At 42.8% G+C, this 12,238-nt stretch overlaps 1 pseudogene; it reads left to right on the top strand.

The window, feature by feature from the left end:
- Window positions 1-10,466: 10,466 nt before the first annotated feature.
- On the top strand, window positions 10,467-11,910 carry LOC138387430 (ubiquilin-4 pseudogene; annotated as a pseudogene).
- The last annotated feature ends 328 nt before the right edge of the window (window positions 11,911-12,238 follow it).

The raw sequence follows: 12,238 nt of genomic DNA, 5'->3' as shown, positions 1-12,238 counted from the left end.
GCTGGGTAATGTATAAAGAAAACAGGTTTATTCGGCTCCTGGTTCTGCAGACTGTACAAGAGGCATGGCACCAGCATCTGCTTCTGGTGAGGGCCTCAGGAAGCCTCCACTCATGGTGAAGGTGAAAGAGAGCAGGCATCACATGGTGAGAGGAGGAGCAAGAGAGAGAGGAGAAGGTGCCAAGCTCTTTTAAACAATCGCTCTCATGGGAACTCACATTGTGAGAATGCACCCATTAGCATGAGGACCACACCAAGCTGTTCAATAAGGAATCTGCTCTCATGATCCAAACACCTCCCACCAGGCCCCACCTCCAACACTGGGGATCAAATTTCAACATGAGTTTTGGAGAGGACAAATATCCAAACTATAGCATGGGCACTCAAGATATATTTCATTTTAAACTCTCAGACTGTAGGGTAACTACTATTTCCTAAACCTTGAGTGTATTTCCATTGATTTTTTTTTTTTTTTTTATGTTTCTGCCTTAATGCTTCCTCATCTCCTGGGAGGATTAACATGCCGCATCACAGACTTACCCTTCGGTGAGAATTGGTCTAAGAAGATTTGTTCTAATTGATTGATGTTAGTTTCCCTAAGATCCTGGAGGTTTTGATGCAATAGTGAAATATGGTGGGTTAATCTCTTGGGAAACGAGATTGCCTCAGGACATTGGGTATTAGATGTGAGGGGCTGAAGGGGGGCTAGGAAGGTGAACGGGTATCAAAGACACATTTTTTAAAGGTTGTGAAAACTCAGATCCACATTCTCTGGGCCATATTCTCCAAAGTAGGGAAAAATTATTACGTTTTCTAGCCCTGTTCTGCCTGATATTCACAAACACACCCTTTGTGTATGTACATATAATGTGCTTGTTCATTTATTTTAATGCCATTTTGTGTTTATTTTCTGCAATTGACTGTGAAATCCTTGAGCACAGCTAGAATTAGTCTTACACAAGCTTAAGCTGCCACCTATTAGCCCCGAGTTTGCCAAATAGCAGATGCTCAATAAATGTCAATTAAATAAATTAGAAAACCAATCATCAGGGCCTTTGTGTATTTACCCAAAATATTGTGATAGTTCTTGAGCCCTATGAAAATAATTGCGAATAGTGTCTGTGTTATTTTCCCCGTGGAATTTCACAAGCAAGTAGGTTCCTATGACATGTTTGATGATCCGGTGAGAGAGTGGGGGAAGACCAGCCATCTGACTCTGTGGTGACCAAGCTCATGATTTAAAATTATGCTTTGTAGACATTTGGCCAAAATGAAACACGTTCTGTGCTCTCTGCCTGATGAATAGCCCCACTCTTCAATTGTAGAGGTTTGTTTTCGTGAAGATAAGAAATGAGGCATTTGATGGAGAATTTGGAGGAAGACTGCCAGCACCCACAGCGTTATAGCTTGTCCCTTCTTCATCTGTCTCCTTTTCACTTTTAAGAACAATAAGAACACTCCCATATTTCTTTTGTTTTCTCTAGATATTCGTATTTATGATGGTTCAGGGTTGTCACATTAACTGTATATTGTGAGTATCCCAAATATGTACATTTCACTAAGAATATGAAAAGGATCTAATTTAATAGGTGATGTTCAATGGTTTATATATTCCCATGTAAAAGTTATTATTTTAAGAGATTCCCCTCAAGATGTTCGAATTTAAATTTTCACAAACTTTAACAATAATGTAAGAAAAATTCCAACAAAAGGACAATCTAAACTTGTTTAGGGAGAGGGCTGTTACCCTTGCTTATCATAGCCTATCGAGGTTCAGAAGCAGTAATGTTTCTCTTCCGCAAGAAACGAATTAGATATAGACATACGCTTAACCAAATGTACCAGCCTGCTGCTTAGTAATGGTTTTTACAACCTGAAAGACATCTAAAGCAGCATTACAGCTTAGACAAAGCCTGTTTTTTAGATATTTGGTTACAGTACTTGTTACGATGTCTGCAATTTACTCCAAAATACTTTAACATGGCAGTGTGGTTTCGGGTTTATGTTAGTTTAGGTTATGTTCTAGGGGGATGAGTTAACATTTAATCGAAATGGCTCCTCTCCATAGGTGGCAAGCACTGCAGCTTGCTCTCGTCAACATTAGACATTTTACTAATTAATCAGGGGGAAATTAATATCTAATCAGCATAATAGCTTTAATAATTAGTCCCTCATTCATGAAATTAGTGGTATTTAGGATTGTGTGACTTGGCTAAAACATTTTAGAGACAGTCCACACTATTGCTTAAAGAAGGTATAAGCCCATACCAAGTTATGGGCTTGGGCATGGTACCCAAGGCTGATCCTTAAACAGTCTGTGTGCAGCCGTTGAGTCAGAGGGTTTTGTGGCCTGATACTGACTGTAGGGTAAACAGAATCCTGCCTCTGGAATGTTGTCACATCTGAATGAACTTTCATGCAAGGTGATGATGAAGCACCTAAAAAAGACAGAGAACTGAGGCTTCATTGTGCCTATAGCACAGATTGTGTGAAATATTTTGTGCTTGTTTTGCTAATCAATAATGTTTAACCAAAGCCTATAATGTGGCAAAATTTGGTCTGAGATTTACATTCATTAAAACCAGGTTGGTGAGGTTGTTGTGGCGTAGCTAAATTTTGCCCATCAAGGCCTTTTTCAAGGCTATATTTACCTATCACAAAGAACCTAAGCATTGCTCATGACCAAATAAGAGACCCTTTCCAAACAATATTTTTTTCTTTTACACTTGGTTTTGCTGTGCTCTGATTCCCAAATCCCTTGTATCAGTCAGTGTTCAACAGAAGCCGCAGACCAAAAGGAGATATACGCTAAAAGATTGATTGCAAGGAATTGGCCTGTGTAATTTTGGGGTCTGGCTAGGCAAGTTCAAAATCTGTAGGACAGGTGGTCAGGAAGCCACAGGCTGAAACTTTTCAGCAGATGCAATTTCTTCTTTAGGGAAGTCTCAGTTCTATTACAGCCTTTCAACTGAAAAGATACAGGCCCACTCCGATTATCAATTATTGAGAGTAATCTCTTTTGCTTAAAGTCAACTAACTAAGGACTTTAATCATATCTATGACATAACTTCACAGCAACAGCTAGATTATTGTTAGACTAAAAAATTGGGGGACAGTAGCCTAGCAAACTGGCATATCAAAAGACCATCACATTCTTTCGTGGTTTTATAGGTAGCCAAGGCAGGCTTGGTGCCAATCATTCCTGTCTAGGTCCCCTGCAAGGTCTAATTACAAAAGGCCACTGATTGTACTTAGTCTCAAGGGAACCCTTTTGGTTTCTTTCATCATTCTTTTGTTCATATTCATGAAAATAAAAAACAGCATTTCTAAGGAGATTATGTTAAATCGCTTAACTTTAGTGCTTTCCTCCTTGAAAAGCTGTTTGGACTTGCAAAATGAGCTTCTCCAGCCAATTCTCTGAAGAAAAGGAGCTTTTGTTTCCAAACTTATTTTACTGAGCAGACCCCATATTCTTCTTTATTCGATTCTGAGCAGTGGCAGCATTGCAGAGTGAAGAGCAGTGGGACAGGCATGGGATTTAGAGTCAAGGCACTGCGTTCCAGCCCTTCCTTGAGCTCTGGGACCACGAGCAAATTATTCTGCTTGAACCTGGATTTCCTCATCTATAGTATAGAGGCAATGATAATATTTCCTTTCCCTTCAAGGATTGTAATGATGATCAGAAATAGTATTGGGAAAGTTACTGGTACGAGCTAGACTCTTAATACACCACTAATAATCATTTCACCAACTGTACCCTCTGCTGTACTAAATGCTCTACTCAATACCCCTCCCCACCAAAAAATAAATCCAAAAGACCAGGGGAAAGAAAGCCTGGTGTTACTACCTCCAACATAAATATTATCCATATAAAAATGTCAAAGTTATAATATTGATAAAGACCAAAGGATATTTATTATCCAATTAGTAGTAATAAAATCCTTTATGACATTGAATATTTTTCCACCTTCTTCTGAGTTGAAGAATTTGCATTTATTACATTTTCTAGCTTTTATTATTGGTCTTAAAAATGTCAATCATAAACAATGTCTCAGAGCCTGGATTTTACCAAGGAAAGCCCCTCTTACTGCTGTTACAAGTTCGTTGCCTTTTATTCACTCAGTATAACCAGATTTCTGCTAATGTTATGTACATTCTATATTTTACTTTAATATTCAACATTATAAATGGGAGATAATAAAATAAACCAGGCCATTTTTTAATTGACAAAATAGAATTTCTCCTCCCCTAGAACCAGAGAGTGTAAGCATTTTTAATTTCTGACGAGACTTAAATCTAATATATTTTGTACTTCAGGCCCTACAAAAAATGTACTTGAGTTCTTTAATTACTGGCAGCAAGAAAGGCCAATTGGCAAGACAATATCGTACTCCTTGCAACGGGAATGATTTTATATCTCAAAATATTTTAACTTGTAAAGAAACATAGAAAATAGATAAATTTAATGATTTCAGAAGAGTTGTCCTACTATTGGGTTTGGGAATGAGTCTTTCAGACAGAGAACACTTGAGATAAAGCTGTACATACAAATTTGTTTTGCTGCCTCTACCCTTCCCCAATTTTCTACCTCCCTAATTGCTGTTGTTATCATATAGTCTTCCAGTTAGTTATGTCAGGCAATGTTCCAGGCCTCAAAAATTTCTTGCCCCCTCTGGCCTCAAAGAGCAAAAATGCATTCACTAAGTATTCCCATAGGTTCCTCTTCCCCAGCAAATTAAGAACCTTTTCTTTCTCCCTGCCCCCCTCTCTCTTCCTCCTTCTTTCTCTTTCTTTCTTCCTTCCTGCTTCATTTTTCCAACAAATATTAATTTCATTAGGCGTACAGCACCAGACAGGGGCTACAGAGATGCAAAGGCATGGTCCCTCTCTCTAGCAAGCTCACAGGATGCTGGGGAAGTAGACACAGAAAACACAGTTTAACACTTTCTACAGTGGACATTTGTATAAGGAGTAGAAAGGACTGAGTTCTGCTGGGGAAACTGGTGAATCTGGGAAGTGCTGCTTGAGGTAATTCTTGATGGAGGAATAGGAGTTTGCCAGGCAAAGGAGGTGAGAGAGGGAAGGAGGGAGGGAGAAGTGCATGTGTATGGAGGGGTGAGAGACTAGAGGCCTTCCTGGTGGAGGAAACTGCAAGTAACAAAGCTCAAAGAGACTAAAACAACTCTGTATTTGGGAAGCTGCCGATAATTCACATTTTCATAAAACTTCCACAGAAGGGTGAAGGGGTAGGTTGTACAGTATGAGATAGAGGGGGAAGGAATAAAACTCTAAGGAGAGATAAAGGAAGAGAAACTTGCACTTTATCCTTTTGATGGGGACTTGAACACGTTTAAAGCAATAGCGTTTAATTAATCATGTTGGCTGGGAAAGCTTGGTTAGAGGTGGTCAAGAATAGAGATGAAAGGCTATTTAGAGGTTTTAGCAGTAATTCAGGTGCAGGCTAGAAAAGAGAGGTGGGCTTTAATTAACAAATTCATTTACCTTTCAATAAAATCCTTATCAAGTATTTACTATGTGCCATGCATAGGGGATACTGCAATGAATTTCAATTGTCCACTCACATTGCTTGCAGGCCAGCAGGACATTAGACACACAAACACAACACGCTCTTTTCATATTGTGTTTCAGAGTTTTTCCTTTGGGGATGCAATGTGGTGTAGGTGAAAGAAGCTTTGGATCAGACTGACCAGGGTTCAAATCCTGCCTCTGCAGCTTTCAACTTGAGGGGCCTTGGGTGAATCCGTTGCCCTCATTAGAAATATGGCAATAATATGAAACAACTGTTTATATCACAGGGGTTTTGTGCAGATGAGAGGAGAAAATGTACGCAAAAGACTTAGAACAGTGCTGGTGCATACCAGTATCATCTCTCAGCTCTCAGTTTAGAACTAAAGGAAGAACCAGAAGGTAGGACAGGAGCTGAGCAGGTGCTGGGGTGCGGGCCCACCACGTGGTATACATAGGATTTACAACTCCCTAGGGAGGCCAACACAAACACAGCATTGGATTAAGAAAGATTCTGTCCTTTTATCCTTGTTTTTTTTTTTTTTTTTTTCTGGCTTCTGAAAAATAGCAGTCTTAGAGGGGTCAGGTGCATCCAATGTAGAAGGTGCTATAATTTCTCTGCCAGGAAATGAATTGTCCCTTCTTCTTGATTTCTCTGTTCTCAAACTTCGTGACCTTTGGTTTTGGCTGTATCTATCTAGCTCTTCCTGCTGCATACAGCTGTGCTTGACACAGAAGCCAATAAACGACTCTACTTCAATTAGGGTCAGAGAGTGGAGCTCGTGGAGACAGGAGTCTGGTATTAGGAAAATACAAAGAGAAAAAAAATGCAGAAAAGACCAATGGTCAGAAAAAAGGAAATGATAAGAGAGTAACATCCATTTGTAGAGAAGGACCTTGGACTGGCTACTCTTTTCCAGCATGTTACATATCCAAAGCTCAACAATTGATTGTCAAAATTCACAATTTTGAGGCCGTAGAATGATCTCGGCATTAGCAGAATGAGAAGCAACTGAGCACAAAATAGTGTGCAGGTGAATAGCGCCCATTTGACGGATGCCTGTGGCCGGGGGACTAGCCATCATCGTTGTCTTTCAAATGTGGGCTTCACATTAAAAAAAACGGATTCGATATAAAGCAATATCAGGCCTTCCACCTGAAGATGGATAATATCTCAAACACAGAGATTGCAGTCCAGGAAGTCAAGAATGTCTCCTCTGTAGTTGCCACGGCAACGTCTCCCTCTGATGACACGAAGGAAGATAGAGGTCATGTTGGTGGGCTGGTTAAATGTTGCTCACATTATGTCTTTTATTTCCACAGGGGAAAAGAGAAAAAGGCAATAGACAGGAAGAAAGAATAAGAATAGAAAATAAAATAAAAGAGATAAAGAGATTTCTGTGAGTGATTTTTCCAAATAGATTTTGTTATTGAAGGATTCATATTAATTTAATTGGATTTGGGGTCCAATAAGAGAATCCAAAATGAAATCTCGGACACTTGGAGGTATAATGAGTGTTCAAGTACAAGATGACGCAAGAGCCTCTTTTATATGTGGAGAGGGACTTTAAACCGGATTGCGAGGAAGGGAGAAGGAGCCTACAAAAGCAGTCACTTAAGATTTACAGCAAGTGTAAGAACAGGTTATCTTTAAATTAATATGGCTTCTTTTGGTGATTTCTACTTGCTTTTTGAACCCACACTTTAGAATTACATAAAACCTCTGTTGAATTAGAGAATGGTGTGGTATCAGGTCCCATCAGGAAAACAGAACCAAAGAGGTAGTTTAACAGTTACAAGGGAACTAGTTACAAAGGTAATGAAAAAGCTAGAGAAGAAAGGGGATATTACGTTATGTGCATTATATATTTTTCTTTTTAAAACAGGGCCTCACTCTGTTGCCTGAGCTAGAGTGCAGTGGCGTTATCATTGCAACCTCAAACTTTTGGGCTCAAGCAATCCTCCTGCCTCAGCCTTCCGAGTGGCTGGGACTACAGGCACACCCCATCGTGCCTGGTTAATTTTTTAATATTTTGTAGAGATGGGGTCTCACTATGTTGCTCAGGCTGGTCTCGAACTTCTGTTCTCAAGCGATCCTCCTGCCTCATACTCCCAACATAATATTACCAACTTGGTCAGCTACTTCCTCCTTCATTCTGGATCCTGTATTTTTAGTAATTCAGCTATGGTTTAATTTCACTTATTGGCAGCCAAGTCATACAACTAATTCATGTAGAATTTAAGATCAATTAAAATTCCCAAGTGTATTATTTTCTTTTTCTCTAGATCCTTTCATAATATTTTGAAAGTATGATATCAGTGGTTGGCAACATTTTTTTGTAAAGGACTAGATACTAAATATTTTAGACTTTGTGTGGCATATAGTCTCTGTTACAACTACTGTATGCTGCTGTTCTAGCATGAAAGCAGCCAGAGACACCACGTGAAGAAACAGGTGTGGCTGTTTTATATACAAAACCAGGCTGTGGGCAGTAGTTTTCTGATCCCTGGAGTCTTAGTCCCTTCAGGCTACTATAACAAAATACCATAAACTATGTGGCTTATAAACAACAGAAATTTATTTTTCACAGTTCTAGAGGCTGGGAAGTCCAAGATCAAGGCAAATTTAGTGTCTGGTGAGGGCCATCTTCTCACTGAGTCCTCTCAATGTGGAAAGAAGGCAAGGCAGCTCTCTGGGGCCTCTTTTGTAAGGGCACTGATCCCATTCAGGAAGGCTCCACCTTCATGGCCTAATTACCTCTCAAAGGCCCCACAGCCTAATGCCATCACATTGGTGATTAGGTTGCAACGTATGAATTTCGGGGGCACACAAACATTCAGCCGATAGCCCCAGTCTATGTTCACTGCTTCCTGACAAAGTCAGTTGCCCCTGCCCCCTGCCCCCACCCCCAGGTTCTTTGGGATTAAAGTAAGTGTATCTGCAAGCACTGTTTGTTTTTTGCCAGATTGGAGGGAATCTACTCCCAGTTGGTACTGGGGCGGGGGGGCCTCTCTTCTCAAAGATTTCACCAAAATTCTGAGCCTTTGGTAAATCACTGGACACAATTTCAGTTCTCTTTTACTTGTCCTTTCAACAGTGTTTGACATGATGACCACTCCTTTCTTCTGGAAATCATTTCTCCCGACCCCTGTGAAGCCTACACCTGACTTTCCTCCTACCTCTCGGGCCAGGCTTTCTCAATTTCTTTTGAGCTTTTTCCTTTGGATCTTTAAAGATTGGTTCACCCCCAGACTTGCTTTTCTCCTTACTCTACAGGCTTTTTCTGTGTGATCTCGTCAGGCCTGGGGCTTTTTATCTACTATTTGCATGAAGATGGTTTCTACATCTTTATCTCAGAATTTCCTAGCTCCAATCTTAGCTGTTTAAGCAATTTGTCTGCTTGGGTGTCTCATGAGAAAATAAAGCTCAGTACTTCTCAAGCAGAAATAATTTTTTCCCCTCTTAAGCCTCTACTGTTTCTTTTGTATTTCGTTCCTCTTTGAATAGGTTTCTAAGCTAGAAATCTGCATGTAATCTGATTTCTCCTCTGACAGCACTACCAATGACCAAGTCCTGGAAATTTTGAAATATGTTGGGAATCACTTTCATATCCACTCACTTCTCATGCTTCTGATTGCCACTTTCCTGCTTGCTTATATTCCTGCAACTGTCTCATAATTGGCCTTCCTTCCTTCAGCCTGGCTCTCCTTCTAGAGACTAATCCTCACAATACAGCCTGAGTCGTCCTAGCACACAAACTGAATCATGCTATTTTGCATAAAATCCGTCAGTGGTTTCCTGCTGCTCTTGGAATTAAGTGCAAGTTTTTTCATTTGCCCAGCAAGATCCTTCATGATCTTGTCCTCTCTTATTTTTCTGGGCACATCACTGAGTGTTCTTCCTCACTCTGAGCTCTGGTCATGCTGACCTGCTCACTCTGTCTGGCCCTGGAGTCTTTGCATGTACTCTTTCCTCAGCTTGGAACATTTTTCCCTTACCTTTTGTCCTCCTGGTTAATTCCTGCCCATTCCACAGGTTTCTGTGGGGTATAGATCTGTGCTTGGATGTTGCTTCCTCTACAAAGCCTCTCATGACTTCTGGAAGCCACTCTTACAGCAGTCTGGACCTAGTCTATACGCAGCATTTATACGTCACATTTGCCAGTAGGTGGCTTGTCCCTCCCATAGACCAAGGTCTGTGAAGGCAGGGAGGGTTGGACTTTTCCACTGTTATAGCCCTAGTGCCTTTCACAGTGCCTGGCAGAAACCTTATAAATATTTGTTGATTGAAAAAATTATCAGGAAAAGAAAGCTAGAAATATGGGTTTTAGAATTGAAAAAAAAATTACCTTGGGTTTAAATCCCAGCTTTGCTAAGAGGAGGAACCAGGGTGGGCAGGCAGGCAGCATGGCAGCAGCGAGAGTCGTGCAGGGCTAAGAGGAAGACTCCACCCCTCCTTCGGATCATTGCCAAGACTCTCAAGGACAAGAGGAAATTGTGATCTTCAATCAAACCTTGGTCAAGATGTTTAAAGACAAAATCTCCTGGAGGTTTAAGGCTCAGCAGGGTCAGTGGGTCCTGGTCTTCACAGGCAAGATCCTCAAGGATGCGGATACACTGAACCAGCATGGGTTCAAGGACAGGCTCACTGTCCATCTGGCCATCAAGACACCTTAGTAGGCTCATGATCTGCTGCCACTGCGTCCACCCCTTCCACTCCAGACCCTGCTCAGCACACTCACCACTACTATTACACCCACTGCCCCTGCCAGCTCTCCACCTCTGTGCTGCTTTGGACTGGTGGTGGAAGCCAGAAGACCAGTGGGGAGGGGGGTCCCTTCCTAGGGCCTGGGAGGGACCCTCAGTGCTACTGCATCCATACTGTCTGACTTTGGGGGCATCCTGAGGCTGTGTCACCTGAGCTTGGGCTCCACCAGCTGCATGGAGCTGCAGCAGCAGAGACAGATGACAGAGCTTACTCAGAATCCAGCCATGATACAGGAGGTGATGCAGAGCCAGGACCAGGCCCTGAGCAACCTTGAGAACATCCCCAGAGGGTATAATGCCCTTTGCTGCTTGTACACAGACATCCAAGGGCCCGTGTTCAGTGCTGCCCAGGAATAGTTTGGCAATAATCCCTTCTTTGACCTCTCTGGGAACTTACACAGCTCATCCTCTCAGCCTCTGTAGACTGAGAATTGAGAGCTCCTCCCTAACCTGTGGGGCCCCTTGCCCCCCACCTCCCAGGCACTTGGGTCTAGTGGGGAGGGCATTGGAGGATTGGGGACCAGTCAGGTGCACCTGACAGTCTGTGAGGAGGGAGCTCTGTGGCTAGTGAATGCCAGTGCAGGCTTTGGATATTGGAAGAAAAGACAAGTGGCAGCAGGCAGGTGAGATGTGCTCTTTATTGTAGAGGGATGAGGAGGGATACAGCAGCAGCAAAAAGCATGGCAGAGAACATGGCGAGCACTTATATATGGCTCACAACAGTAGTGGCAGCATGCCATGGGAAAGTGTGATCACATGGGTTCACATAGGAGATAACACCTTGGTTACATAAGTATGCTGACTCATGCCTCCCCTGAAGGCCAGCTAGCTGGGGGGCCAGGCCGGAAACAACACCGTGGCAGTCATCTGAGTTTGGCCTAAGAAACCTGTTTCCTATACAAATGCATTTTCCCTTACATGGTCTCAAACCCCTTTGGGATCAATGCAGTCAGCCTGAGGGCAGGGGTGTTCAACAGCCCAGGAATGAAGGCCTCCCCTTTAGCATATCTCTGAGAACCCACAGCAGATGCAGAATGTGAACTCAGCCCCGTACACGCACAGCACACTGCAGGTGCTTACCCAGAACCACAACTTTGCTGCTCAGATGCTACTGTTTGCAAGGAACCCCTCGCTGCAGGAGAAGCTCTGCCAGAAGCTCCTGGTCTTCTTGCAATAGACGCACAATATGGAGCCACTCTCAATCCTTATCAGTTGTGGCAGGTGCTGGTGCAGATCCAGCAGGGTCTGGAGACCTTGCAGACTGAGGCTCTTGGCTGGTACCCAGCCTTGGCTCCTTCACCCTTGGCAGGCAACAGCACCAGATCTGCACCCGACCAATATCCCCACTGCTTCACCAGCTATGCCAGCCACATCTTCTCCAACATGGACTTCCTTCCGATGCCCAGCAGCAGCGCACACAGCAGATGATCCAGGTTTAGGATGGAAGTGGAAATCACAGGTGCAGATGCCAGAAGTGAGATTTCAGCAGCAACTACCACTGGAGCAGCTCAACTCCATAAGCTTCATCAATGGTGAGGCCAACCTGCAGGCCCTGGTTGCCACAGGAGAAGACAGCAACATGGCTATGGAGAGAGTCTTGGGCTCTCAGCTCTCTTAATCCCTTGGTGCATGCCTCCTGCCTTCCTCGATGCTAGTGTTTGGCTCCTCTGTCAGCCCTACCCTCTGCAGCTTGTTGTCCTTTCTTCTTCTGTCTTGTCCTCTCCAAGCAGCAGAGTGACTTTAGAGACATGGGCCCCAACCCTGTAGGGTCTGTCTGAGAATTCTGGTGTTTTACTGCTACATCTCTTGTGGAATCTTCTCTCCTAGTCCTCCCTGAGCAGAGCTATTTAAACAATTTTCACAGTTTGGCTGATTGGCCCCACTTCCTTGCTGCACACCACCTTTTCCAGTCTTCAAACTTGTCAGTGGCAGTGCAGTCAAAGGAC

Source organism: Eulemur rufifrons, chromosome 1 (genome assembly GCF_041146395.1).
Source record: "Eulemur rufifrons isolate Redbay chromosome 1, OSU_ERuf_1, whole genome shotgun sequence".
In the NCBI taxonomy this organism is placed as follows: Eukaryota; Metazoa; Chordata; class Mammalia; order Primates; family Lemuridae; genus Eulemur; species Eulemur rufifrons.
Note: the sequence above shows the minus strand (reverse complement) of the source record. Positions and strands in the feature narration are given on the sequence as shown.